The 22,776-nt window shown below is 50.4% G+C and overlaps 1 long non-coding RNA gene across 1 annotated transcript; it reads right to left on the reverse strand.

Annotated features, from left to right (window-relative positions):
- Nucleotides 1-310: 310 nt before the first annotated feature.
- Nucleotides 311-1,253, reverse strand: LOC128931417 (uncharacterized). Its single transcript, XR_013531606.1, has 3 exons — nt 1,137-1,253; nt 905-967; nt 311-781 (listed from the first exon to the last, which is right to left on the reverse strand). It is a non-coding gene; the product is annotated as an uncharacterized LOC128931417 (long non-coding RNA).
- Between the last annotated feature and the right edge of the window lie 21,523 nt (nt 1,254-22,776).

Consider the following 22,776-nt stretch of genomic DNA (forward strand, 5'->3'; position numbering starts at 1 on the left):
GTTGGCCAGCCTGGTCTCAAACCCCTGACCTCAAGTGCTCCACCTGCTTTGGCCTCCCAAAGTGTGGGATTCCAGGCATAAGCCACCACACTGGACTTTTATATAAATTTTCTTTTTTTAAAAGGGTTCTGGTCAGGCCTGTTGATGAGCCCCAGGCCCCTTGAGTCTTATCTACTTCCATTGTGTGGCAGCAGTTTCTGTCCCTTCCCTGTTCCCCAGGAGCAGGAGCGAGCACACCTCTCCTTCCCTGCCCCAGGTCCTCCAGCCCCACCTCGCCTCCTTCGAAGGCCACCCTCCTGGCATGCCCACTCCAGTGCCTGGGATGTAGGGGAGGAGAGACAGGTGGGTGGTGTCTTACCTGCAGCGTAGAGATGACGCCAGTGGCCCCCTGGAACATGGTACTCATGGTGTCTGAAACGTCAAACACAGCTTCCTTGTCCTGGGAGGCACATGGCAGCAGGTGAGGGCCTAGCAGCCCCCTGGCACCCAGCCACAGCCCCACCCCCAATGAGGCATCCTCACTGCCTTACATGGAAAGAACACTCAGTACCCCAATAAAGGAAGGGCTGAAAGCTCCAAGGGCAGCCACGGATGGGGCTGTGTGCATAGGATGGGAGGAGGTATGGGAGTCCCAGGGGGCCCTGCCTGGGTGTGCCAGAGCCCCGAGAACTGGCACGTGGTATATAAGCAGCAGGCCTCCACCGGCGACAGACCCCAGTTTCTTGCTTGTCTTTGTTATAGGTGCTGGAAGTTTCTTGAGGGTCATCAGGAGCCCAGCACACTGTGGGAAGAGAGAGGCACAGGGGTTGGACCTGGGATCTTGCCCCCTGGTCACCACCCCCAATCTGAACAGAGGGCCCACCCCTCTCCCTGCCCTGCTCACCCACCCTAACACATGTCCCACCTTGCTCTGGATCAGCTCCAAGCCGTCAGGTTTTTTCTTCTGGGGCATCAGGCTGCTGCGGTGCTAGGGACAGAGGTGTGGGCAATGAAGGGGCTGGACCCTTGGCTGGTCCAGCAGTGCACTGGCCAGGTCTGGCAGAGGGGTGGGGTAGAGAGGAAGGACACCATGCCCATGGGGGGCGGGGAATACAGAGGCCAGGAGGGGCAGGTAGAGGTGGCAGCTGGGGGCTTACCTGTAGGCATCTGAGAGCTGCAAGAAGCTGAATTCCTTGGTGCCATAGAGGATGAGGTCCTTGGCCATCCTGCTGAGATGGGTCATGCACAGCAAAGCCCAGAACAGGAGCTTGGCTGGGAGGGAGAAAAGGTTCCCAGTCACCAGGCCTCTCCCATCCCACCCAGCCTGAGCATACAGGGGGTAGGAGGAGGTCTGAAACCTTTTCTCCCTCCCAGCCAAGCTCCTGTTCTGGGCTTTGCAGTGCATGACCCATCTCAGCAGGTTAGCTGAGGACGTCATACCTGCAGGTAATAAAATCTGATTTATTTAAAACAACAACAAAAAAAAACAAGCTAGGCGCAGTGGCTCACATTTGTAATCCTAGCACTTGGAAGGACAAGGCAGAAGATGGCCTGAGCCCAGGAGTTTCAGACCATATGCCTACAGGTAACCTCCAGCTGCCACCTCCCGGATATCTCTGGTGAGATATCATTCACATACAATTTACCCATTTATTTTATTTTATTTTTTATTTAGTTAGTTTTTTTGAGATGGAGTTTTGTTCTTGTTGCCCAGGCTGGAGTGCAGTGGCTCAATCTTGGCTCACTGTAGACTTGGCCTCCCGGGGTCAAGTGATTCCCCTGCCTCAGCTTCCTGAGTAGCTGGTATTACAGGCACCTGCCATCACACCCAGCTAAATTTTGTATTCTTAGTAGAGATGGGGTTTCACCATGTTGGCCAGTGCTGGGATTAGACAACCATGCCCCACCCAATTGACTCATTTAAAGTTTACATACAGTGTGCAACCATCACTGCAACCAGCCTGATTATACAGGGGTAGGAGGAGACTGGAGAGAAGCTCGGCTAGGGGACAAAAGTGAGGCACAGGGCAGGGGACTGGCTCCCCAAGACTCACCCCCAAAGTTGAGTTCTGGGGGTGGGAGGAAGCAGGGCTGGGCTGGAGCAACAGGGAGTGGCCTCCTCTCCCCCAACCAGGTTGCCCAGGCCCCTCCCACTGGAAAGAGAATGGGGCAGGGCAGGAGCTGGGGGGAGGGATCTTTTGCACAGTCCCAGGAGGGAAGCAGGAGCCCTGAGTCTCTCAGTACCAGGCGCCCCTGCCGTGGGTGACCACTGGGCTGGATGACCTCAGTGTCTGTAGGCAATGAAAGAGGTTTCACCAGGAGACACAGGCCCCTGCCCTCTGGTGTCAGGTGTGTCTGTGGGTCCTGGTGGGTGCTGAGGGTGACTCTACTTGGAAAATAAGGGCAGGGCATCTGACCTGCTGAGAGCAGCTCTTGGTCCACACCCAGGGGATTTCCCACAATGGCACCGCTGCAGGGACAGGGATTCACGATGACCAGGGCTTCTAGCAGGAATCCCTGACACACACATACATACACACACACACACACACACACACACACACACAGATACACAGAACCAAGTCCTGATTTCCAGGGCAACCGCCTGAAACTCAGCCCCTTCCCTGGCTCAGTTGCCGCGGGTGCACAACACTTGTCCCCAAGTGTCCCCAGAACACTTATCTCCAAGCACTGGAGTGCAGGGGACAAAAGTGAGGCACAGGGCAGGGGACTGGCTCCCCAAGACTCACCCCCAAAGTTGAGTTCTGGGGGTGGGAGGAAGCGGGGCTGGGCTGGAGCAACAGGGAGTGGCCTCCTCTCCCCCAACCAGGTTGCCCAGGCCCCTCCCACTGGAAAGAGAATGGGGCAGGGCAGGAGCTGGGGGGAGGGATCTTTTGCACAGTCCCAGGAGGGAAGCAGGAGCCCTGAGTCTCTCAGTACCAGGCGCCCCTGCCGTGAGTGACCACTGGGCTGGATGACCTCAGTGCCTGTAGGCAATGAAAGAGGTTTCACCAGGAGACACAGGCCCCTGCCCTCTGGTGCCTTGGGTGCAGGACACTTGTCTCCTGACACACATCCCCATGTGTCAGGCTGAGGGCAGTGGGCTGGGCTCTCCAGGAGCCTTGCTGGAGAGCTCTGGCCCTGCTCAGACACATTCACCAGCTTGATCGTCCCCATCTTAGTGAGAGCAGGGGCTCCATGCAGGGTCCCCCTCTGAGCGGATAACTCGGCTTTCTGTCCCACTCTGCCCTTCCCAGCTTGTCTGTCAATCCCTAAGGCTATGCAGCAGCCACCCCAACCAGGCCCTCAGGGTACTGGAGCCTCACTTACCTCCCCAAGGGCAGGACATCGATCTGCTTCCGCACCTCCAGCAGCCGTTCAGAGTCTCGGGTCAGCACCATGGCGTGGCTGTGGGAAGCCAGGGGCAGGAAGGTCAGGGCAGCCGGGGTCCTCCCCTCCAGCATGGCCCCTGCACCTCACCCGGCTCACCTCAGAATCCAGTGGCTCCAGTGGATGGGCTGGGCCCTCTGCAGGTGGTTGTGCCCCCAGAAGAGGATGTCATGTTCCCTGTGGGAGAGGAGGCACAGGGGCTCGGGTGGAGGCTGGGGCAAAGCCTGCCAGTGACAGTGGGACCCTGCAGGCCTGGGTCAGCCTGGGAAGAAGGGTTGCCCTGCAGCACTGCACCTGAACAAGGGATCCAGTATCTCCCAGGGACAAATTGCAATTAACGGAAAAAGAGGCCGGATGTGAGGCCGTGTGAACCAAGGACTGGGCCTGAGCTGTGGGGCCTCCTGGGATGAGGCTGTGCCAGGAACACCCAAAGCCTGAGCCTCTGCCACTCAGCATCTCTGAGCGGGGGCCAGAAGAGGGGAGGAGGCCCGTGTTGGGTATGACCTGACCATGGGAGGTTTCACTTGAGTACCCCAGAAATAGCTGGGGCCATTCAAGAGCTGCTCCAAGCAGGTGAGACACCGTGCTCCTCATTCAGGTAGGCAGGGCAGAGGTGAAGTGATGTGCTGTGAGTGATGCTCGTGTTTTCTTGTTTTGTGTTTAGAGACAGGGTCTCGCCCTGTTGCCCAGGCTGGAGTGCAGTAGCACAATCACAGCTCACTGCTGCCTCCATCTCCTGGGCTCAAGCGATTCTCCTGCCTCAGCCTCCTGAGTAGCTGGGACTACAGGGTCAAGCCACCATGCCTGGCTCATTTTTGATTTTTGGTAAAGATGGGGTCTTATTATGTTGCCCAGGGTGGTCTAAACTCCTGGGTTCAAGCAATCCTCCTGCCTTGGGCTCCCAGGGGCTGGAATTACAAATGTGAGCAACCACACCTGCCTGTTTCATTGTTGTTTTTGAGACAGAGTTTCTCTCTTGGTGCCCAGTCTGGAGTGCAGTGGCGCCATCTCGGCTCACTGCAACCTCCGCCTCCCGGACTCAAGAGATTCTTTTGCCTCAGCCTCCCAAGAAGCTGAGATTACAGGTGCCTGCCACCATGCCTGGCTAATTTTTTGTATTTTCAGTGGAGACAGGGTTTCACCATGTTGACCAGGCTGGTCTCAGACTCCTGACCTCAGGTGATCCACCTGCCTCGGCTTCCCAAAGGGCTAGGATGACAGGTGTCAGACTGTGCACCTGGCTTGTTGTTTTAAACAAACCAGATTTACTGAGACATCATTCACATACAATTACTCATTTAAAGTTTACTCTTTAGTGTACAACCATCACCACAACCAATTTAAGAAGACTTTCATCACCCCATAAAGAAATTCTGTACTCGGCTGGGCACGGTGGCTCATGCCTGTAATCCCAGCATTTTGAGAGGCCAAGAAGGAAGAATCACTTGAGGCTGGGAGTTTGAAACCAGCCTAAGCCACATACCAAGACCTTATTTCTACAAAAAAAAAAAAATTTTTTTAATTTGCTACTGTGCTACTAGCTCCTCAGAAAGCTGAGGTGGGAGGATTATTTGAGTCCAGGAGTTTGAGGCTGCAGTGAGCTATTACCAAGCCACTATACTACAGCCTAGGTGAGAGAGCAAGACCTCATCTCTAAAGACAATTTAAAAAGTTAAAAATTTAAAAATTAGGCTGGGCGCAGTGGCTTATGCCTGTAATCCTAGCACTTTCACTAGGATTACGAGGTGGGCGGATCACCTGAGCTCAGGAGTTCGAGACCAGCCTGGCCAACATGGCAAAACCCATCTCTACTGAAAAAAAATACAAAAATTGGCTCAATGTGGAGGCACACACCTATAATCTCAGCTACTTGGGAGGCTGAGGCATGAGAATTGTTGGAACCCAGGAGGTTGAGTTTGCAGTTAACCGAGATCAAGCCACTGAAATCCAGACTAGGTGACAAAGTGAGACCCTGTCTAAAAAAAAAAAAAAAAAAAAAAAATTAAACCCTTAACTTCTGTAATCCCAGCACTTTGGGAGGCGAAGGCGGGTGGATCACTTGAGGTCAGGAGTTCAAGACCAGCCTGGCCAACACGGTGAAATCCCATCTGTAGTAAGAATACAAATATTAGCCAGGCCTGGTGGTGCACGCCTGTAGTGTCAGCTACTAGGGAGGCTGAGGCAGAAGAACTGCTTGAACCCAAAAGGCAGAGGTTGTAGTGAGCTGAGATCATACCACTGCACTGCGGACTGGGTGACAGAGTGATACTCTGTCTCAAAAAAAAAAAAGAAACTCTGAACTCAGTAGCAGACACTCCCTGTTCCTCCTAGCAGCCCCACCCCACCTCCAGGGTGACAATGCATGTGCCCTTGTTTCCTCCCAGGTCTGTGAAACACGGGTCACAGGGAGCTGAAGAAGAGGAGGGGTCTCTCCAACACATGGAGACTCCTCAGCAGCTCTTCCTCCAGGTCTGCAAGGAACAAATCCAGACCCAAAGACACCAGGTCCCAGAAGCCAAAACCTGGGATGAGGCCAGCAGGAGGCAGCCTTTGCATCTGTCTTTTGCCAGATGGGCTGGGTGGGGACACCAGACATGGGATGGGAGATATGAGGCACAGGCAAGGTAAAAAGTGACTCTGGCTGCTCCAGCCATAGCCAAGCTACTGCCTTAGCTTCCTGCCCTCAAATCTGCAAAGGGTGAGTTTTCTTTCACTTTAATTTTTTTTGAGACAGAGTCTCACTCTGATGCCCAGACTGGAGTGCATTGGGGCGATCTTGGCTCACTGCAACCTCTGCCTCCCGGGTTCAGCTGATTTCTCCTGCCTCAAACTCCCAAGTAGCAGGAATTACAGGCACATACCACCACCTCTGGCTAATTTTTGTATTTTTAGTAGAGATGGGGTTTCACCATGTTGGCCAGGCTGGTCTCAAACTCATGACCTCAGGTGATCCACCTGCCTCGGTCTCCCAGAGTGCTGGGATTATAGTCATGACACCACACCTGGCCCACGAAGGGTGAGTCTCTTCTGCCTGCTGAGCTAGACTGGTATGGGAGTATTGGAGCCTGCAGGAAATGCCCCACTCTTTGCCACTATGCCTCGATCCTAGATTTCTGGGATACCCCTGTCCCCCAGGACCTGGTACCCCACTCTGTTCACCCCTGCCACCTAGGTCCACTGTTCAGGCTGCTACCACACCTCTCTCTGCCCCCTGGGTGTCCCTGGGGAACTCACGCATCCACCAAGGTCCTGATGAACTTCCAGAGGAGGCCGGAGAAGGTGGAGCAGGTCTGCCGAATCCACAGCCTGAGGTCCGTGACCACCTGTGCGAGGAGGAGGAGGTGCTCATCGAGACAGACGTGCTGCTTCCCTGGGGAGCCAGGACGCTGCTGAGCTCTAATTGCCCCCTGGGCTCCCCAAGGTTGGGACAGCATGGAGCAGGGGCCGGAGGGGCGAGGCACCTGGTCATTCCAGCTGTACGACCCGTGTGCGGCTGCCCTGCAGTTTCGCCAAGGAGCTCCTGGAGGTGAAGGGAGGCCCAGGGTCATGGTCTATGTGCCCAGAGGGGTCAACCCAAGAAGGGCAGGATTCATCAGCCCTGCCAACCTCCCTCCCTACCCCAGGGTCCTGGGACCTGCCCAAATCTCTTGCCATTTCTGCTGAGGCCTTTTGTTCTTTTTATTTATTTTTTGTAATTTCTTGTAGTTATGGAACCTCATTATGTTGCCCAGGCTGGTCTTGAACTCCTGGCCTCAAGCAATCCTCCCACCTCAGCCTCCCAGAGGCTAGGATTATTGGCATGAGCCACTGCGCCTGACCCATGTCTTGTGGTCTTGGCTGCTGTCTGCCAATGGTGTAATTAACAGAATGATGTCCTAATGCTCAAAGTGGCCCAGGGCCAGGTGGAGAAGGGAGACCAGGAGAGCAGTGGGGCTGCAGGGGTCGTACCTTCAGGCAGGGCTCCTTGGCTGTGTGGATGTCCTCATGATTGGGGTTGAGTCTGAAGGTGCCCCGGGCCCACTCCTCAGCCACCTATAGTGGATGGCAGCAATGCCCTGGGTCAGGTGAGCAGGTATCAGCAGCCAAGAGAGCCCCTGCCCTGGTCCCACCCACTCCCTGATGACTGACTGTCCCTGTGCAAATCCTGGAAGCACACCCTGGGAGGGGGCATCTCAGGCCCAGCACACCTTCACCCATGAGCCATGTGGGCCACAGCAGTCATTAAAGGATGGAGAGAGGCGGTGATCAAGGCACACAGTTAAACAGCACTTGAATATGTAATTAGTTCAATGTGAAACCACAGACAACACTGCACTATTTGCTCAGGGATTTGGTGGGAGCCTGGGGCCACAGGGAGGGGCCTCGGGTGGGGTTTGGGCCGAGGTGAGTACCTTGTCTAGACCATGGATTATCTGGTCCATCGGCCTTGGTGAGGAGCCCTGCCTTCTCCAGGCTCCTGCTGTAGGCTTTGCTGCCTTGAATATCCACCTCCCACCGGTGCCAGTCATAGGCGATGGACGCATTGAACTTCTCCATGAGGGGGTCCACTGTGCTCACAGAACGGCCACCTCACAGCTTCCTGCTCTGGCCAGGAGAGAAGGAACAATTAGTCTCTTCTCCACCCCCAAGAACAGGGCCTCTTGCAAAGAATTCTCAGGAAACTTATCAAGGTTGATGGTAGCAGGGGCATCAGATCATTCTAACTGGGAAGACAAGGAGGCTGAGAACTTCCCAGGGTCACCCTGGGAGTGAGTGTGGGAACATGACTGGACACCAAAGTTTGGGTTCTTTTTTTTTTTTTTTTGAGACAGAGTCTTGCTCTATCGGCCAGGCTGGAGTGCAGTGGCACAATCACAGCTTACTGCAACCCCCACCTCATGGGTTCAAGAGATTCTCCTGCCTCTGCCTCCCCAGTTGCTGGGATTACAGGCGCTCACCACCACACCTGGCTAATTTTTGTATTATTAGTAGAGACGGGGTTTTACCACGTTGGCCAGACTGGTCTTGAACTCCTGACCTCAGGTGATCCTCCCACCTCGGCCTGCGAAAGTGCTGGGATTACAGGCATGAGCCACTGTGTCTGGCCTTGAAGTTGGGGTTCTTTCCCACCACATGGCACCACCCCAAGGAGATGGTGGCAGGGCCCAAGACTCCCCTGGGACCACAGCAGAGCTTCTGGAACCTTTCCTGCCACTGACCAAGGTGCCAGTTGCCATCCTAATTGCTGACACAACCATCTGGGGTAGGCACCAATACAGTTCCACTATGGAGAGGGAAAAACTGAGGCACAGAGAGGCATCCAGCCTGCCCTCACCCGGGGTGGGAAAGCCAGGGCTGCAGCGCAGCAGCCTGAAGTCAGAACTCATGCTCTTCACCCCTGTTCTACCAGGGCCTCTGGGCTTGGCTCTGGTGTCCTGACCTTTTGCTGCAGGAACAAGCAAAGAGGCATTGAGGGTCTCCACTAAGCTTGAGTGCCCTACAACTCTCTCTCTCACAGCCTGGAGCTGAACTAAGATCCCAATTCCTACCACTCCCTTGACTATCCCAATTCCTGACACCCTCCCTTGTTACTGCCCTTCTAGGAGGTCACTGGGTGATGCCTTACTCCCCAGGAGCCAAGGGAAGAGGATGGTATGTAGGCATCTATGTTTTGTTCTTTTTTGTGACAGAGCCTCCCTCTGTTGCCCAGGCTGGAGTGCAGTGGCACAATCTTGACTCACTGAAACCTCTGACTCCCAGGTTCAAGTCAATTCTCCTGTCTCAGCCTCCCAAATAGCTGGGATTACAGGCGCATGCCACCACACATGGCTGATTTTTGTATTTTTAGTAGAGAAGGGGTTTTACCATGTTGGCCAGCCTGGTCTCGAACTCCTGACCTCAGGTGATCCACCTGCCTCAGCCTCCCAAAATGCTGGGATTACAGGCATGAGCCACCTCACCCGACCCTTTTTGTTCTTTAAACTTTTTTTTTTAAGTTCTTTTTCAGAGACAGGGTCTCACTCAGGCTGGAGGGCAGTGGCACCATCATAGCTCACTGCAGCCTCAAACTCCAGGGCTCAACCAATCCTCCCACCTCAGCCTCCCCAGTAGTTGGAACTATAGGCATGTGCCACCACACCAAGATTAAATTTTTAAAAAAAATTTTTGTAGAGACAGGGTCTCACTATGTTGTCCAGGCTGTCTTGAACTTCTGGGCTCAAGCAATCCTCCAGTCTCAGTTTCCCAATGTGCTGGGATTACAGGTATGAACCAAGGCGCTGGCATATCTATGTTTTGAAAGAGGGCAGAGACCAGGGCATGGGATAGATTGGGGAGGGATTACAGAGCACCTGGGGAGCAGTCCTAGTGCCCGGAGGGCCAAGGACTGAGGAAAGGGTGGAGTGGAGGTGGGCATGTCATTGCATTGGCATCCTTTTTGTGGAAGGGAGTCTACAGTGGCCAATGAGGACATATGTCCTCCTCTGTCCCCCTGCAATGCCCCAGACCCCTGTTTGCCACTGGGTATGGGGCCTATTATTAAACCTCAGGGTTGGGAGGCTGAGGCAGGTGGATCACTTGAGGTCAAGAGTTTTGAGACCAGGCTGGGCGCGGTGGCTCATGCCTGTAATCCCAGCACTTTGGGAGGCCGAGGTGGGTGGACCACGAGGTCAAGAGATCGAGACCATCCTGGTCAACATGGTGAAACCCCGTCTCTACTAAAAATACAAAAAATTAGCTGAGCATAGTGGCGCATGCCTGTAATCCCAGCTACTCAGGAGGCTGAGGCAGGAGAATTGCCTGAACCCAGGAGGTGGAGCTTGTAGTGAGCCGAGATCACGCCATTGCACTCCAGTCTGGGTAAACAAAAGCGAAACTACATCTCAAAAAAAGAGTTTGAGACCAGACTGGCCAACATGGTAAAACCCAGTCTCTACTAAAAATACAAAAATTAGCTAGGCACGGTGACGGGCAGCTGTAGTCCCAGCTACCTGGGAGTCTGAAGCAGGAGAATCACTTAAACCCTGGAGGTGGAGGTTGCAGTGAGCAGAGGTGGCACCATTGCACTCCAGCCTGTGTAACAGAGCAAGACACTTTCTGAAAAAGAAAAAAAAAAAGGCTGAGTACGGCTTACACCTGCAATCCCAGCACTTTGGGAGGCTAAGACAGGCAGATTACCTGATGTCAGGAGTTTGAGAGAAGCCTGGCCAACATGGTGAAACCCCGTATCTACTGAAAATACAAAAATTAGCCAGGTGTGGTGGCAGGCGCCTGTAGTCCCAGCTACTTGGGAGGCTGAGGCAGGAGAACCGGCTCGAATCTGGGAGGCGGAGGCTGCAGTGAACCGAGGTTACGCCATTGCTCTCCAGCCTGGGGGACAAAAGCGAGCTTTCATCTCAAAAAAAATAAAATAAAATAAGGTAAGGATAATAATAGTACCTATGATAGCCTTGTTGTGAGCGTTCAATCAGACATTTGTAAATTGCATACACAACACGGTGCCTGGTGCTCAGGTAGGACTTGGGAAATGCCAGCTGTTACTAGGGGAGGGCTGGCAGGGGACAGGATGTGCTTCAGCTCCACTCCTGGTTCTTGAGTGCATTTCAGAGACCTCTACAGTGCTCTGTTCCTGAGCTGTGAGTTGACCCCTCCGTGCCCAACAGCCCTAGCTGCCAAAGGACTCTGCCCTGCAGAGGCAGCCTCCGCCCCAACCCGGTCTTGTGAGCTGGTCCTGCCCGTTACCCCACAGCTGCCCCACCAAGCCTAGATCTCCAGCAAAGTGCCACAAGGGTCCCTGGTCCTGATCACTGGGGCCAGCCAGTCAGAATTGGAGCCAACCTGCCCCTCAGCTGGGAGCCTGGCACCGCCTCTCCCAGGAGGCTCCTGGGCCACCCTGCCTGGTTGTTAGTAAAAACAACAACTACTTAATAAGCGGGGCTGCAGCCAAACCAAATAGTGCCATCCTACAGGAAGGCCTGGGGCAAGGTGAGGTCACCTGGAGTGCTGGGCTGGTTGGCGGGCAAACCACTCTGCTCTAAAACCAAGCTCCTACCCTTATTGGCAGGCAGAATAGGACCCCACGAAGAGATCAGAGTGAGGTGGCTCCCCTTGGGTACTGAGGAGAGGGGAGGCCCAGTGTGGTAGCAGAAGATGTTACTCCAAGCCAGGACACATCTGGGCCAGAATGGTAGCTTCAGGGCCAGGGAATGGGGCACTGAGTTGGGCTGGATTGAATGAGCAACAGTCAAGGTTGAATGTACATGGGAAATAATCAGTTTTAGTTTGGGGGTTTGTGTGTGTGTGTGTGTGGTTTTTTTTTTTGAGATGGACTCTCACTCTTTCACCCTGGCTGTCTCCGCCTCCTGGGTTCAAGTGATTCTCCTACCTCTGCCTCACAAGTAGAAGGGACCTGCCACCATGCCTGGCTAATTTTTGTATTTTTAGTAGAGACTGGTTTCACCATGTTGGCAAGGCCAGTTTCAAACTCCTGACCTCAGATGATCTGCCCTCCTCAGCCTCCCAAAGTGCTGGGATTGCAGGTGTAAGCCACCACGCCTGGCAGGTTTTCTTTTTTTTTTTTTTTGAGACTGGATCTCACTCAGTTGCCTGAGCTGGAGTGCAGTGGAGAGATCATCTTCACTGCAGCCTTAAACTCGTGGGCTCAAATGATCCTCCTACCTCTGCTTCCCGTGAGATTACAGGTGTATGCCACCACACCTCAGTAATTTTCAAAATTTTTTGTAGAGACAGGGTCTCACTATGTTGCCCAGGCTGGTATGGATTTCCTGGGCTCCAGCAATGCTCCAGCCTTGGCCTCCCCAAGTAGGAATAGCAGCACTGGTGTGGTTAGCCACGATTTATTGAGCATCTACTGTTGCTCAGCCCTGTGTTAGGGATTCAGCATATGTTATTATGCCCTTTTGTGAGGTGGGCAATATTACACCTATTTCGCAAATGAGGAAAGCGGTTCAGAGGGCTCAAGTGACTGGTACAGAAACCAAGTCTGTCTGGCTCCAAAGTCCAGGCCCTTCGCCCATGCCCTTCCCCATGACCCAGAAGCTTGCACGGCTCTGAGAAAGAGGGAGTGAATTGCTAGCTAATAAGGGCCAGAAGGCTGGAACCCAGACTTCCTGATTCCCAGGGTTCCCCTCATCAAGCATCAGGCAAACAGCCTCTTTCACTTGAATGGTCCAATGCAATGGCCTCACCATCCAGTTCCTTACAGAGGCAGGCCAACAGCTATTATTAACCCCATTGCCAGATAAATCAACTGAGGACCAAGGAAGGAAACCTATGCCTGGGACTCCGGAATATCTGGTCAGGAAGAGAGCCAGGAGCTGCTGACCCTAAAGAGCAGGGTCCAGTGAGACAGGAAGGGACCAGGCAACCCGGTTGCCAGAGTCACAGGGTGAGGTCCCCCCTTGCCTGGCTCCTTCACATACCACATTCAAGGACAAGAACACTTTAGGTGCTGAACCTTATTGTATAAACAGACACAATTGCTGTAGCACGAGAAGGGGTGTGGTGCGGGGTGGGGCCTAACGGAAGGATACTTGGAAAGAAGGCATGAAAAGGTTGGGGGCTGCAGGCGTGGGAGCACTTTTCCTGGCCAGGCAGGCATCACTGCGAGGTAAGGGCAGAGCCACTCTACTCCTAGTAGTGTGGGTTGGTGGGTTTGCCACAAGGGCTGCCTGGGGACACTGGTGAGTCCCGGTAAAGGTGATTGCTGAGCTCCAGCAGATGCGCCCGGTAGGGCTGGGGATGCAGGCTTCCTGGAGGGCCATTTTCAGCGGGGTAGCCCGAAGCAGGTCTGGCGCCCCCACCCTCTCATTTGGAGGCTGGGAGGACCGGTGTCCCCGAGGCCATGTTGGGCGGTTCTTCGTCGGGAAGCCTCGTCCTCTGGGTCTGGAAGACAAGACTGGACTGACGACCTCCTCGGCCAGCAGGGTCCCCAAGGCCGGGCTGGCTCCGAGCTCCGGGCGCTGCGTTTGGCTGAGCGCAGCCCTTGGGGATGCGGACGTGAGCGCGTGCGACGGTTCTCCGCGTCCTAGGGGCATGTCCGGCCGGTCCGGCCGCCGCGTACCCACCTCTGCCTGGCTGCGCGGTCAGAGTCGCGCCAGTCACCGGGCTGGGATTTTCTTTTCTTTCTTTTTTTTTTTTGAGACGGAGTTTCGCTCTTGTTACCCAGGCTGGAGTGCAACGGCGCGATCTTGGCTCACCGCTACCTCCGCCTCCTGGGTTCAGGCAATTCTCCTGCTTCGGCCTCCTGAGTAGCTGGGATTACAGGCACGCGCCACTATGCCCAGCTAATTTTTTTGTATTTTTAGTAGAGACGGGGTTTCACCATGTTGACCAGGATGGTCTCGATCTCTTGACCTCGTGATTCACCCGCCTCGGCCTCCCAAAGTGCTGGGATTACAGGCGTGAGCCACCGCGCCCGGCCGGGGCTGGGATTTCCTAGTAGGGAGGGATGGCCTCAACTGCTGCCCGGATCTGTCCCTGCCCCTGCCGGCGGCGGCGCCAGTAGGAGGCCGCCTGGCGGGGTGGGCGTTGCCTCCGTCTTCCAATCCTGGCTGTGGGCGGGGACGCGTCCAGGAAGCAGCAGGCTGAGCAGCCCAGGGGCTGGGTGGAGGAGGGGAAGCGGGAGGGGAAAGGGTCTGGCGTAGGGAGGGTAGGGGGAGGCACCCCCGGTGGGGAAGGGGGCGGGGCTTGGGTTGGGGAGGGTGGTGTCCGGGTGGTACTGGAGAGTCGGGCCAAGGGTAGAGGCTATGACATCGGGCCTGGATTTGGCGGGTTCATATGATGTATAAGGTGAAATTGCATGTTAGCTCATTCATTCATTCATTCATTCAACAAACACGTACTGAGCATCTCTACGGGCCAGGTGCAGAGTCAAAAAGGCATTGAGGAAAAAGGAAGCAGCATAAGAAATAAAGCCTGTGCCAGGCGCGGTGGCTCACAGCTGTAATCCCAGCACTTTGGGAGGCCAAGGTGGAAGGATCGCTTGAAGCTAGGAGTTGGAGACCAGCCTGGGCAATGTAACAAGACCCCGTCTCTACAAAAAAAAAAAAAAAAAAAATAGCCCGGCCTGGTGGTGCACGCCTGCAGTCCTAGCTACTCAGGAGGCCGAGGCAGGAGGAGCACTTAAGCCCTGGAGTTTGAGGCTGCAGTGAGCTATCGTGCCGCTACACTCCAGCCTGACTCCTCTAAAAAAGAAAAGAAATGCAGCCAGGCGCGGTGGCTCACTCCTGTAATCCCAGCACTTTGGGAGGCTGAGGCGGGCAGATCACCTGACGTCAGGAGTTCAAGAGCAGCCTGACTAACACGGTGAAGAAACCCCGTCTCTACTAGCCGGGTGTGGTGGCAGGTGCCTGTAGTCTCAGCTACTCAGTAGGCTGAGGCAGGAGAATTGCCTGAACCCAGGAGGCGGAGGTTGCAGTGAGCCGAGATTGCGCCATTGCACTCCAGCCTGGGTAACAAGAGCGAAACTCCATTTCAAAAAAAAAAAAAAAAGAAAGAAAAAGAAAAAAGAAAGAAAGAAAAGAAAAAAAGAAAGAAATGAAGCCTCACTTCAAGAAGTTCCAACATAGCGTGGAGGAGGTGTGCAGGGAGCAGGCGGGCCGGGGGCGGTGGGAGAGTCTATGTTGGATACTCTGGGAAGATATCCTTGATCTGATTAATTATTAAATAATAATTATTATTAATTATTCACCAAAATGACAGACTGGATTCTAGGCACTGGGAGGACCCTCAAGTGAACCTGTCCTCTGCATTGGGTCTTGGAAGATGGGGGGAAGGTGCCCAGAGAGGAAGGGAAAAAGAACATTCCAGGCAGAGGGAGAAGTCTGAACAAAAAAGGTGACTGGCCTGCTTGGAGAACAGGAATCAATCAAGTGGCTGTAACTATAATAAAAGATAGGGAGGAGAGGTGGAAGGAGTTTCAGGAAGACTGTGAAGAGCTTTGAATGTAGAGAGGGAGTTGTTCTTGGTCCTGTGGGTCATAGGGAGCCCCAGTCGTGAGCCAAATTTATTTTATTATAAATATATATATATTTATAAATAAAAACATTCTGCCTTGGCCTCCCGAGTAGCTGGGATTACAGGTGCCTGCCACCGTGCCTGGCTAATTTTTGTAGTTTTAGTAACGATGGGGTTTCACCATGTTGGCCTAGCTGGTCTTGAACTCCTGACCTTGTGATCCACCTGCCTCGGCCTCCCAAAGGGCTGGGATTACAGGTGTGAGCCACCGCACCCAGCCTTCAGGTAGTTCTTTATAGCAGTGGGACAAAGGACTAATAGACCCTCCCTTTTCTCTTATAAATATCTCAGCCCTTAGATGTAGGGCCCCTGCTAACGCAGAATGATCTTGTTTCAACTTGATAACATCTGCAAAGACCCATTTCCAAATGAGACCAGATTTAACGGTACCGGAAGTCAGACTTGAACATATATTTCTGAGGATACGTTTAATCCTCTACATTGGGGTTTCCATGGTTGCTCATAGTCAAGTTGAGGAAGTTTCCTTCTCTTTCTAGTTTGTTGCTATGTTTGTTTAAACAGTGACTTATGCTTATAGATATTTAAATAGTAATAAAGTCTTATATACTTTTCTATGTACTTTTCATTTCCTATGCTCTTTGTTTCTTTCTGTCAATCCAGATTTTCATCTGTTATCATTTTCCTCCTGTGTGAGAAAATTATTTGATATTTTATGTAGTGCAGTTCCGTGGGTGACGAGCCCTCTCAGCCTTTATATGTCTGAAAATATCTTTATTTCATCTGTGTTTTCTTTCTTTTTTTTTTTTGAGATGAAGTCTCAGTCTGTCACCCAGGCTGGAGTGCAGTGGTGCAATCTTGGCTCACTGCAACCTCTAACTCCTGGGTTCAAGTGATTCTCCTGCCTCAGCCTACTGAGTATCTGGGATTACAGGTGTGTGTCACCACGGTTAGCTAATTTTTGTGTTTTTAGTAGAAACGGGGTTTCACCATTTCGGCTGGTCTTGAACTACTGGACTCAAGTGATCCACCAGCCTCAGCCTCCCAAAGTGCTGGGATTACAGGCATGAACCACATAAGTATTTATTGAGCTCCTATTGTATGCCAGACACTGTGCTAAGTGCTTCACATATATTATCTTATCTAATATCCATCCTGGTCATGGAAGGCAAATGTTCTTGTTCTCATTTTCTAAATGAAGAAAATGGTATTCATGGAAATTAAATGACTTGGTCAAGGTTACACAACTAATTTGTTTTTTTTAATTGCATTTTAGGTTTTCGGGTACATGGGCAGAACATGCAAGATAGTTGCATAGGTACACACATGGCAGTGTGTTTTGCTGCCTTCCTCCCCTTCACCCACATTTGGCATTTCTCCCCAGGCTATCCCTCTCCAGATCCCCCACTGCTGTCCCTCCCCTATTCCCCCCAATAGACCCCCGTGTGTAGTACTCCCTTCCATGTGTCCTTGTGTTCTCTTTTATCCTCACCCGCCTATGAGTAAGAATATGCGATATTTCATTTTCTGTTCTTGTGTCAGTTTGCTGAGAATGATGTTCTCCAGATTCATCCATGTCCCTACAAAGGACATGAACTCATCATTTTTGATTGCTGCATAATATTCCATGGTGTATATGTGCCACATTTTCCCAGTCCAGTCTATCATCGATGCGCATTTGGGTTGGTTCCAGGTCTTTGCTATTGTAAACAGTGCTGCAATGAACATTCGTGTGCATGTGTCCTTATAGTAGAACGATTTATAGTCCTTTGGATATATACCCAGTAATGGGATTGCTGGGTCAAATGGAATTTCTATTTCTAAGGCCTTGAGGAATCGCCACACTGTCTTCCACAATGGTTGAACTAATTTACACTCCCACCAACAGTGTAAAAGTGTTCCTATTTCTCCACATCCTCTCCAGCATCTGTTGTCTCCAGATTTTTTAATGATCGCCATTCTAACTGGCGTGAGATGGTATCTCAATGTGGTTTTGATTTGCATCTCTCTAATGACCAGTGATGATGAGCATTTTTTCATATTTTCATAAGACATTTTCTCATGTATGTCTTCCTTTGTAACGTGTCTGTTATATCCTTTGCCCATTTTTGAATGGGCTTGTTTGTTTTTTTCTTGTAAATCTGTTTGAGTTCTTTGTAAATTCTGGATATCAGCCCTTTGTCAGATGGGTAAACTGCAAAGATTTTTTCCCATTCTATTGGTTGCCAATTCACTCTAGTGACTGTTTCTTTTGCCGTGCAGAAGCTGTGGAGTTTGATTAGGTCCCATTTGTCTATTTTGGCTTTTGTTGCCAATGCTTTTGGTGTTTTGTTAATGAAGTCCTTGCCTACTCCTATGTCCTGAATGGTTTTGCTTAGATTTTCTTCTAGGGTTTTTATGGTGCCAGGTCTTATGTTTAAGTCTTTAATCCATCTGGAGTTAATTTTAGTGTAAGGTGTCAGGAAGGGGTCCAGTTTCTGCTTTCTGCACATGGCTAGCCAGTTTTCCCAACACCATTTATTAAACAGGGAATCCTTACCCCATTGCTTGTTTTTGTCAGGTTTATCAAAGATTGTATGGTTGTAGATATGTTGTGTTGCCTCTGATGCCTCTGTTCTGTTCCATTGGTCTATATCTCTGTTTTGGTACCAGTACCATGCTGTTTTGATTACTGTAGCCTTGTAGTATAGTTTCAAGTCTGGTAGTGTGATGCCTCCCGCTGTGTTCTTTTTGCTTAGAATTGCCTTGGCTATGTGGGCTCTCTTTTGGTTCCATATGAAGTTCATGGTGATTTTTTCCAGTTCTGTGAAGAAAGTCAGTGGTAGCTTGATGGGATAGCATTGATTCCGTAAATTACTTTGGCCAGTATAGCTATTTTCACGATATTGATTCTTCCGAACCATGAACATGAAATGTTTCTCCATCTGTTTATTTCATTGTACAGTGGTTTGTAGTTTTCCTTGAAGAGGTCCCTTACATTCCTTGTCAGTTGTATTCCTAGGTATTTTATTCTCTTTGTAGCAATTGTGAATGGCAGTTCGTTGTTGATTTGGCTCTCTTTAAGTCTGTTATTGTTGTAGAGGAATGCTTGTGATTTTTGCACATTGATTTTATATCCTGAGACTTTGCTGAAGTTGCTTATCAGTTTCAGGAGTTTTTGGGCTGAGGCGATGGGGTCTTCTAGGTATACTATCATGTCGTCTGCAAATAGAGACAATTTGGCTTCCACCTTTCCTATTTGAATACCCTTTATTACTTTTTCTTGCCTAATTGCTCTGGCTAGAACTTCCAGTACTATATTGAATAGGAGTGGTGAGAGAGGGCGTCCTTGTCTAGTGCCGGATTTCAAAGGGAATGCTTCCAGTTTTTGCCCATTCAGTATGATATTGGCTGTTGGTTTGTCGTAAATAGCTTTTATTACTTTGAGATACGTTCCATCAATACCGAGTTTATTGAGGGGTTTTAGCATAAAGGGCTGTTGAATTTTGTCAAAGGCCTTCTCTGCATTTATTGAGATAATCATGTGGTTTTTGTTTTTGGTTCTGTTTATGTGGTGAATTACATTTACAGACTTGCATATGTTGAACCAGCCTTGCATCCTTGAGATGAATCCTACTTGATCATGATGGATAAGCTTTTTGATATGCTGTTGCAATCAGTTTGCCAGTATTTTATTGAAGATTTTTGCATCTATGTTCATCATGGATATTGGCCTGAAGTTTTCTTTTCTTGTTGGGTCTCTGCCGGGTTTTGGTATCAGGATGATGTTGGTCTCATAAAATGATTTGGGAAGGATTCCCTCTTTTTGGATTATTTGGAATAGTTTCAGAGGGAATGGTACCAGCTCCTCTTTGTGTGCCTGGTAGAATTCGGCTGTGAACCCATCTGGACCTGGGCTTTTTTTGTGTGGTAGGCTCTTAATTGCTGCCTCAACTTCAGACCTTGTTATTGGTCTATTCATAGTGTCAGCTTCCTCCTGGTTTAGGCTTGGGAGGACACAGGTGTCCAGGAATTTATCCATTTCTTCCAGGTTTACTAGTTTATGTGCATAGAGTTGTTTGTAATATTCTCTGATGATGGTTTGAATTTCTGTGGAATCTGTGGTGATTTCCCCTTTATCATTTTTTATTGCATCTATTTGGTTGTTCTCTCTTTTCTTTTTTATCAGTCTGGCTAGTGGTCTATTTTGTTGATCTTTTCAAAAACCAGCTCTTGTATTTATTGATTCTTTGAAGGGTTTTTGTGTCTCTATCTCCTTCAGTTCTGCTCTGATATTAGTTATTTCTTGTCTTCTGCTAGGTTTTGAGTTTTTTTGATCTTGCTTCTCTAGCTCTTTCAATTTTGATGATAGGGTGTCAATTTTGGATCTCTCCACTCTTCTCATGTGGGCACTTATTGCTACGTATTTTCCTCTGGAGACTGCTTTAAATGTGTCCCAGAGATTCTGGTATGTTGTGTCTTCGTTCTCGTTGGTTTCGAAGAACTTCTTTATTTCTGTCTTCATTTCATTGTTTATCCAATCAATATTCAAGAGCCAGTTGTTCAGTTTCCATGAAGCTGTGCGGTTCTGAGTTAGTTTCTGAATTCTGAGTTCTAACTTGATTGCACTATGGTCTGAGAGACTGTTTGTTATGATTTCCATTGTTTTGCATTTGCTGAGGAGTGCTTTACTTCCAATTATGTGGTCAATTTTAGAGTAGGTGTGATGTGGTGCTGAGAAGAATGTATATTCTGTGGATTTGGGGTGGAGAGTTCTGTAAATGTCTATCAGGTTTGCTTGTTCCAGGTCTGAGTTCAAGCCCTGGGTATCCTTGTTAATTTTCTGTCTGGTTGATCTGTCTAATATTGACAGTGGAGTGTTAAAGTCTCCCACTATTATTGTGTGGGAGTCTAAGTCTCTTTGTAAGTCATTAAGAACTTGCCTTATATATCTGGGTGCTCCTGTATTGGGTCCATATATATTTAGGCTCCACCCTGTTCGCGGAGTCTCTCTGTTATGGCGGGTTGCCTCGGCAATGGCAGGCTGCGTCAGCAATGGGAGTGTACCTCAGTAGGGGCAGAATGCCTCGGTAATGGCAGACGCCCCTTCCCCACCGAGCTGTATTGTCCTGGATTCAGCTGTGCCCACAGTGAAACTCTCAACCCCAAGCATTTCGAATCGCCATTTGTTTGTCCCTCTGGGGGTGGGACCCACCAAGCCTGATCACCTGGCTCCCTGCCTCAGAGCCCTTTTACTTTTTTTTTTTTTAAGTTGAATGGTTGACTCTCTCTCAGGTGTTTCAGTCGCCTGCTGATAGGGCACCAGGATCTGTGTGATTTCCCATGCGGCGACCCACTGCGCCGGCTCAAATGTTGCTTCCTGGGAATCTCCTGGTCTGGCTCACCGTCCAAGTCCCGTTTAATCAGATGGATATGCTAATCTGCCCTCCCAAATCTCAGATTGCCAGTTTAAAAGGGCACCCAGACCAGTGCGTTTTGTGCAGAGTGCCACTGCGTTGCGGCGCCGGCCAATACGGCCTCACCAGTCGAAAGGGCTGTGTTGGCATCCTGTGTCTCTCCTACACCTGGGAATTTCCCCGTTCTGTGGGCAACAAAGATCCGTCTGGAAAGGTGGATTGCACTCACCCTCTGCGCCTTCACTGAGAGCTGCAATCCTGAGTTGCTCCTACCACGCCACCATCTTCTTCTTCCCTCATGAATTTCTTTCTACACAACTAATTTGTAACAGAGCAAAGATCAAACCCAGCACCCCTGGCTCCAAAGCCAATACTTCATCTGGTCACCTTGTCTTGTTATCTCTTCGCTAAAGTTGTCTGACTACCTCCTTAGAGAATCTTTGTTTTTAGATGCCAGATACCATTGATCTAGGTCACCTCATTAATGTGCTGAGTGCAACTGTTCTCTCTGAGGCTTAGTTTCTCAGTCTGTAATAAAGGGGTATTAATGCTCACTGGGTGCCCTTTTGGAGCTACAGCAAGGATTCAACCAGAATGTGGGTAGGGAAAGTCTCCCTTTTTAGTGCTCTCTCCATGTAAGAGACTCAGTATAAATTTTCCTCAAATTCCCCAAAACCATTGTGCCACCCATTCTCCCTAAGGCCAGGCATGGTCCCCAGGAGAGAGGTCCTTACTAGGAAGATCTTTTGAATTGTGAAAAACAGAAGACCTGGGTTTGAAAGCGGCTGTTTGGGCTCTGTTATCTTGCTTTGTTTTTGCCAACTGGGTACCTGCATATATTGGTGGGGGTGGTTTGAGCCAATGGGCCCAACTTCATTGGGGCCATTTCTATTACTGCTGGAATAGAAGTAGTAACTGATCTTAATATGGAGGTGTAAGAAAGCTTTTGTACCTGATCTTCGTACTGAGGTGTAAGAAGATGTATGTGGGTTGGGGGTGGTGGCTCATGCCTATAATCCCAATACTTCGGGAGGCTGAGGTGGGCAGATTGCCTGAGGTCCGAAGTTTGAGAACAGCCTGGCCAATGTGGTGAAACCCCTTCTCTGCTAAAAATACAAAAATTAGCTGGGTGAGGTAGTGGGAGTCTGTAATCCCAGCTACTTGGGAGGCTGTGGCAGAAGAATCACTTGAACCTGGGATGCGGAGGTTGCACTGAGCTGAGATTGCGCCATTGCACTCCAGCCTGGGTGACAAGAATGAAATTCTGTCTCAAAGAAAACAAAAACAAAAACAAAAGAGAAGAATATGTATGTGATATTGTGTGTAAGGCAGATTAGAGGCCAGGTGACACATAGGTAGCTAATGTAATAGTCCAGATGGGATCTGACCAGGGCTTGCACAGATGATATTAGCAGTAATGATGGAGAGAAAGGATGCCTCTCTGTATGCAGAGATGATTTGGGGCTGGGGTGGCAGAGAGGTACTTGAAACAGTATTGCTTCCTCCTCCATGAGGAAGAAAAATGAGATCAGTGGAAGTTCAAGGCAATTTTTTTTCCTCTTTGACAGGGAAGAAAAATGAGATCAGTAGATCAATATCTAAAAGGGCTTTCTAGAAGTCAGAGCCATTCTGCACTAAGGCCATAGGTGGGACTGCCATGGGCTCTGGGGTAAGGCTGGCTTGGGTTTGAGTTCTGGGTCTCCTTCTTGGCATAGTACTCACTCTGGAAAAGTTAGTCTCTGTAAGCCTCAAGTGCCTCACCTGTCAAATCAGAATAATACCTTCTTTGCAGGCATTAAGAGGGTGGAATAAGAGAATGTATTTTAAAGGGCTAGTGCTTTTCCAGAAATACTGTATGCTTTGCCAGTGGTAGCTATTGATATTGTTAAGTGCTGAGTTCCCTATCATCAGACATAGTTAACCTCAGGTTGAATGACCTCTTTTGTAGCATGTTCTAGAAGGTTTTGAAATCTTGGTGGAAGCTTGGAAAAAAGTAACTGAGATCACATGGCTAGGAAGTGTTAAATTCTGGGTTCCA

Source organism: Callithrix jacchus, chromosome 2 (assembly GCF_049354715.1).
Source record: "Callithrix jacchus isolate 240 chromosome 2, calJac240_pri, whole genome shotgun sequence".
Lineage (NCBI taxonomy): Eukaryota > Metazoa > Chordata > Mammalia > Primates > Cebidae > Callithrix > Callithrix jacchus.